At 35.4% G+C, this 7,512-nt stretch overlaps 1 long non-coding RNA gene across 1 annotated transcript in view; it reads right to left on the bottom strand.

The window, feature by feature from the left end:
- Window positions 1-310: 310 nt before the first annotated feature.
- Window positions 311-7,512, bottom strand: part of LOC128672925 (uncharacterized) — a 52,300-nt gene continuing 45,098 nt past the window's right edge. Inside the window, exon 3 of the long non-coding RNA XR_008405009.1 lies at window positions 311-350. This is a non-coding gene — a long non-coding RNA (uncharacterized LOC128672925). The remainder of the gene's footprint in view (window positions 351-7,512) is intronic.

The following is a 7,512-nucleotide window of genomic DNA, read 5'->3' as shown; positions in this document are numbered from 1 at the left end:
TGTGTTTCCGTCCTAGAATAGAACCACTTCATATCCGACGTGGATGTTGTACGAGGTGACTATGGGACACACATAGCTGTGGTAGCTGATAGACAATAGCATAATTCCCAATGAGGGTTGACAGGTAGCGGTCGGTTTTTAAAATCTCAGCCTAGTCTTCAAAGTTTTAATTGTTCATTTTTTACGCTGAACCTTGGCTTGGCGCACTTCTAGGAAATCATAACTTTATGTTGGCAGCCCTCCGTGACCCACTGCTGGGCATAAACCTCCTCCTGGGAATCATCGAGATTTATTTAACTCAATTGAAACTTACCTAAATGGAGTTAGAATCTCGCGAGTTTATCTGCGATCTGAAACAATATCAAAAAATTTAAAATGTCCACCTGTAAAAACAAATATCTTTATTAAGTTCCACTACTGGCTCCAACATCTCCCAAAATACTTTATCTAACTAAAAATCCACCCGTGTCCTTACAAATCATCATCATTCCATCGCAAAAATATGTTAATATTTTTGCGATTCAATGATTATGATGAACAAGCTGTTAATTGACTGTCTGTTTACCTTATAACATTCTAACCTCAGTAAATGTCGTTACCCGACCGCATCATAAAGACGACTATCCACCAAACGCGGTAGTGGTCTCCTAAAGCCATAGACTGAATACTGTAAAACATAACACCGGAAGTAGCTTCCCACGTGGTGTGTGTGCTCTGTCTAATTACTGAAGTTAGAAGCAGACAATAGACTGTGTTGAACCAGTCAACTTTACGCAAAGTACGCCATTTTATCTAAAAGACGCAAAGTAAATTTATGACGTTAATAAGTGATATGCATATATCATGCTAAGTCGAATAAAGAATCTTGACCTTATCTTTGAGGATAATTACCAAGTTCCAAGCCTTTATGTCCGCGAAATTGTGTATCTAACTTTTGGATTACCGCCTTTTTATACTACTGAACAAGCAAACAGGCATGCTGCCCACTTGATGGAGAGTGGTTACCGCAGCCTATACCAACACCAAGGGTTTCACACGCGCGTTGCCGACCGGAATAATAATTAATACATACGGAATCTAAAATGAATAACTACATGTTTCATTGTGTCTGTGTGTAAGGTCGTTAACGCGCTAACTGCAGCCGAGAGCCGCATGCTGCATCGACAGCGATGCGATTGTACATTTGGCATGCACCGTGATTGCACCCGTTGATAGATTCATCAGTCACTGTGGTATTTAATTGCATTTATGAGTTTAGGTTTTGCTAAAAAAAGTAGCAAATATAAGAAGCAAATTAAAAACAATTTTGATGTGAAATAAGTATATAAATATTTATCATCTAAGTGATTTAAATAAAGATATTTATGGATATTTAGTTGCATTATTAAGTTCTCGGATCGCAATTTTAATTTCTAAAAAGGCGGGAATTCTCGAATACTTAGAGACACATAAATTGTCAAATTGGAAATATCGGTATTGTAACAGCTCTACCACATTGTACTGTGATTTTATGGAAGAAAAACTGTACATTATGAATTGTATTTACAAGATTAACCTCTGAATGCCGACAAAGGCCTCCTCACATTAGCAGGGTGTTTTAACGAAATTAAAATGAACTGGAGTAAGTGCGCACTTGAGTGGCGGTGAGTAATAAAGACCTGATTTTCAGGAAGGTTCATATTTTCCATGTTAAATGGGGTCACACCGTAGATGTATGAAAATTTAGACTGCATGTTTATTATTGATACAGGCTTATAGATATTGCTTTTTACTAAAATGTACATGAAAATTCGATGTATCGATTATGAAAGATTAAAATATGTTTTGAAGACGTTGCAATACAGTGAAATCAGTAAACAATATACAATGTGACCCAATGCAAAAAAATATTATATACGTAATACATATAAGTATATATATTAATTAATTTTAATTCTTAAACAAAAGTCCCCAAGAGTGGTCCACGTTACAGAGAAATGACAAGGAATAGATGGCGGTATGATCTCGATGCTTTCCAAACCTTTCTTTTGCGGCACGCACGTTGAAATCTACGTCAAAGTTGACGGTGCATCTCACCGGCTATTGTTAAGTTTTCCATAAATTATAAAGAGACTGTAATATATAATCTACAATATACTATAATCTACAATATCTTTTATTTATTCTATTATGTGATATCACATCTAATTAATCCTTACAATGTCCTCTACCGCGTCTGTCTGTTCGCGATAAACTCAAAAACTTCAGCACGGCTTTTATGCGGTTTTCACAAATAGATAAAGTGATTCCTGAGGAAGGTTTAGGTGTATAATTTATTATGTTTTTACCAGAGCGAAGTCGGGTCGGGTCGTTAGTTAACTATAAAATTAATATCGTATTATATAGCACGTTAGTACAATATCGATGGGCGGACGGCGAATATCACGTTGACAACGATTTTCCTGCTCATTCTTAAGGAAAGAATTGATAATTTGATACAACTTGAATCTATTGAAATTCAATCATCAATACAATGTACTCTAACAATATTTCTTGTCATCTGATCGTCTTTTGCCAGCCCTGGAGCCCAAAATTCCCTTTGACTCGTTCACACTCGATTTAATGCACAAATCACACGTTAAATTATTCGCTCTGATAGGGCTGCCAATTGAATATCTTATATAAGTTTTACCTTGACAGATGTTGATGCATTAAATATTAACAGTAATTTTAGTCCCGTGCAGTTAAACACAGAGGAGGTCCACTATGTATGTTGACCTTTAAATTTTTGTCTGATTCTTAAAAATGACTAGCTTATCGTAATAATTTCTTGGTATTTATTTTTTCGTGAGTATGTATTTTTAATGAAAATTCTACAGGCTCGTGCCGTGAAGCTCAGTATAACACGTTCACTTTAAAGGACAAAACAAGTCGCACAAACAAGGAGCAATAATCTTCACGACTAAATTTATAAAAAAATTTAGGTTATGTATTTTGATTTAAATTTTTTCAGTAGAGTTGAAAGTTGCTTTGAAGAGTTTGCTATTCATCAACTGAAAAAATGAACAGAGACAAACAAACGAACGATATTGTCAAGTAATATCTTGTAAAAATAACATCAAGTCGCTAACCCTACCGATTTCCTAAGAAGGGTCTCGTCAAAATATTGTGACGCGGCAAGCGGCAACCCATCGCACTGCGAACAATTGGCGCATTACAGCCCATTCATGTCCCTACGCTCTGTTCGCTTCTTTGTTGAAGGTTTCATTCAATACAGGATTAGGCGCGACTTTGATTATAGCGAAGCCACAATTTTGTGGTATAGGTATTTTATCGTAAAACTGGAATTATACAAAAATACATTTGATTACCTAAGTCGTTTAAAAATTTTGTCTGAGGTTTAGGAGTTTGTCTTCGTTAAAAATAGATCAATATATTGGCAGTTTAAAAAAAGTGGTTTAACACTACAATATCTTGCTTATTCGTTGAACAGAACACAGAACATTTCTTTCCCTCTATATGTATTCACACATATTAACATAATAATTAATAAATAAAAAATATTAACACATATTGAAAAAAATTTCCCGAGTAAAACATTTAACCCTGCCAACGGCGACGCGTCATTTACCCCGCACACAACACACTCTTGACACTTTCTTTATCCGGCCCTGTCGCCGCAACCCGGGTGCGGATTTGCTGGATTAGATTTAACACCGGGGCATAATACATTCATTGTTATGACCGGATGTCGAAATTAATTATTCGTGAATTGAAACGTTAAACCGTTAAATAACGAGTGAATTGTAACGTAAAGCCGTTATTGTGTTATCGTTATATTGTTGTTTATGAATGCTCTTTTGTGTCAGTTTGTGAAAAAAATAAAATACAAAAATTTTATTTTGTAATAATGTCACTCATCTCATCTAAATTCTAAGTCCGTGTCATTATTTTTTAATAATGTCAGGAATTTAGAATTTAGATTGCAAAACTAGGGGCAGGTATAAAGAGTAGGTACAATACAAAACACAGAAACCTCATTGCACATATTGATTATAAATATGACAACCTTTAGGTGGTTAAACTAGGAATTGTTAAAAAGATCTCCAACGTTTTTATAGAATAATTTAACAACTTAGGTTGCACTAGTAAACTTTGACGCTAACATTAACCTGCGCAGAAAAACACAAAGTAGTGACACCATTTTGTCTATACGCCGGCGGCGGCGCGGGACTTATGCTACCCACCCTTACTGTCGTCTATGGTTTTGTTCATTCACTACTACTATTAGATGGATTCCCTACATAGAAATGTTACACTTGATCGCTATACAAATTAAGCAATTCAACTCGCGACCTTACAAAGTTCAGCACATGTGCAATTAATATTAGTCAGTGCGTATTTATGGTGGCGCTGAAGTGTTTTTGTTTCGGGAATAACGCGATGCCATTTTGAGAGAATGTGTGAATCACACGCGGCATTATTCTGTAAACAAGTAATAAATTATGGTAATTAAAAATTACAAATGCGAAAATCTGTCGATACGCTTTCACGGATAAATAACTAGAAGGATTTTGATGAAATTTAGAACAGATATAAATAATTCAGTTGTTAAAGACATGTCGCCAATCAGACTTAACATAACTTCAGCCTTTAACCATGTTTCATTTTTTACCGTTTCCGTTAAGTACAAGTTTATCTTCGAAAAATGTTATTTTGAAAACGGCAACGTTGGTTCGTTTATTTTTTATTATTCCAGAATAAGAAGTTGTTGTTGTCATTTCACCCGTTTACAATCGCGATTTGTGTTGCTCTGCGCCACGCGCGACGCGTCGCGAGTGGACGACAAGACTTTCAATGACTGCGGTTATTTGTCCTGGCAAATTAAATTTTATTTGCATTTGTAATTCGCAGTTGTTATTCAGTGAATTTCCATGATGTTTCAAAACTGTTAATTTGACAATATCATTTTAATCATATTAGAGTGAGTTCACCAGTCAAATGTGTAACCTGCGCGCCGCTGTCGTTTAAACAAAATGCTGTACTTTGCCTATTTTCTGCGTTTAAAAAATGTTTAGAAAGTATGCTTACTTTAAGAAATTTATTTTCTAGTTATTTATTTAGCAACGACGTTATTCGCTGGCTATTTAGATGTCTGCAAATAAACGTGGATTTATCGCTCATTTTATCAAATTGTCGACCCCACTTTACGAGACGGAGACGGATTCCTGGAGACAACGAGACGTAAAGAATTGCTAACGGTTAATAAAAGAGCACGTTTGTATTCAGGTGTCCTGAATTTACTTTTTCTTGTGTATGCACGTAAACATCATGACGTTTACAAAAAGATAAGACGAATTTACGAATCAGATATGACCGTATCAAGTTGAGTTCTCTGTGTCTTCGGAACTTTCATACTGCGATTTTTGTTCTACCGATCACCTTATTCCGTTATTTTCATAGTACAATTTTTTCTAGCGATGCTTTGCCAATGCGATGTTATTACGTTAGTTCGATCAATTTTCATAGTGCTGCTCCAGTATACCGACCGGACCTGTAAATCACCGGACTGTAGTCCGGTGATTTACTGATTCATTAATTCGAAGGTGATTTGATGATTTAGTTTATGGTCTGTTAGTTTCCTGTGTGAAGTGTTTTGTGAAATGTGTGCTCTAAACGGTATTTGGCCGGAGCCTAGCAAGGTGCTATTAAAGTTGTTTCATTCCAGTCGATGTTTTGAGAACAATATATTCACCACAACAATTTTATTAACTTAAATTGATCCTATTTTAATTGCGTATGTATTATGATTATGGTGATGTAAAGGGGAGGTCTTTGTCCAGCAGCGGAACACCTATAGACTACAAAAAAAAATGTATAACTTGATGTTTGATTTCCCAATAAAATGCCACAGTAAACACGCTTCTAAGACCGATCTAAGGTTAATATACCTAAGACAGTAGATCATACCAGTTGGTGTGCCACGAAGACAGACTTCTATAACTGAATAAGTACTTCTATAACGAATATATATTCGTTAGTGGTTTTGGTGTTAATATATTTTGCACTGTGTTTCGTTTAAAAGTAAATCAGTCTTCGAAAATACTTTCTAGCATTTGATTTTGAATCCTAAACGAATGTCTCAAAGTTGCACTCTGCTTATAACCGCGGTGTTTAGGTAAACTGCCCCTGGTTTGTACTGCAGGCGGATGCTGCGGCTATCTATATATAGAGCGGTGTGTGCGGACGGATGTAACATTGCAGCTAAGGTGTCCGTCGTCTTGTTTTAATGCCGTTTTGATGCACCCACAAGAATGTAATTGCTTCCAGAAGGGTTAAAATATTTTAAATTCCTTTAAATCTATTTGTCAATTAAAAAATTACCTGTATTTTATCGCGTTATACAGACAGACGCGACAGTGGGACATCTATTTATAAAACGTAAGAATATATCTAAATATTTTAAATGGGCTTTACAGAACCCTCAACTTTGAATCATAGCTAAGAGAAGCGCGATCGGAGTCTGAAATTTTGGAGGTGTTTTTTACCAATAATAAAGTACGTCAAGTCATGCATAATTTTATTAAAATGTACACCAATATTTTAGATTTATTCACGTTTATGAACATGAATACATCATAACAGTCACATTTCATAAAAGACATCAATTTCTCCCAATAATGTTACCCTTTCGTGGCCAATCAACGCCGTCAACTAAGATGGATCACGCGCGTGCGATCCATCATTTAACGTCCAGTCACAGTCCACATCTTAATTCCACGCACTTAACATTAATACTTGAAAATTTAGTCATTACATTACGAAATAGCTTCGTACAATTGTCGCGATATGTTTATGGAAATGATCCATCACAATCATTTTACGATCAATGGTATATAATAACTAATTAAATAGGTATTCCTATGTATGTATGTGTTTGTATTTCCACGCAACCGTGCAAGTAGCAAAACTTGTTAATGTAAGTATACTTTTTGATCATGTACTTTATGTATTTTACTCATTTTACTATTAGAAAAAAATAATGGTGAGCTCTTCTGGAGTTATAGGGACCAACATTGTTCAAATAAGTTTCTTTCGGCTTTTCTTCTCAGCAGTGGTCGTTCTGAAATTACATTAGTATTTATTATTAAATATTATTAGATATGATTAATTTTGTCATTTTCTTATAATGACCGTTTTATCATTGAAACAGTTTAAAGTTTTACAAACAATGCGACAGTCTCAGTTTCTGTTTCTCATCCTCGCGTGTTCTCATTCGCGGCTGTGACGATGCGTAGCACGGGCTCAGCGTGAAAAATAACACTTAAAATTTTGAAGATTCAACTGTAATTTTAAAACATACCGCTTGACTGACAAAACCCTCTTTGAGAATGTTATTACGCATATCAGCTGCCCATGCTATTGTTTCTTAAGCGTCTCATACCACATCCACATCCACACAACCAACATCCAGTATAAGACCTACATTTGTTAATTGACATCTTTTTGGAGAAAAGGCTGCGGTGAAGTTAG

This window comes from Plodia interpunctella, chromosome 10, assembly GCF_027563975.2.
Source record: "Plodia interpunctella isolate USDA-ARS_2022_Savannah chromosome 10, ilPloInte3.2, whole genome shotgun sequence".
NCBI lineage: Eukaryota > Metazoa > Arthropoda > Insecta > Lepidoptera > Pyralidae > Plodia > Plodia interpunctella.
Note: the sequence above shows the minus strand (reverse complement) of the source record. Positions and strands in the feature narration are given on the sequence as shown.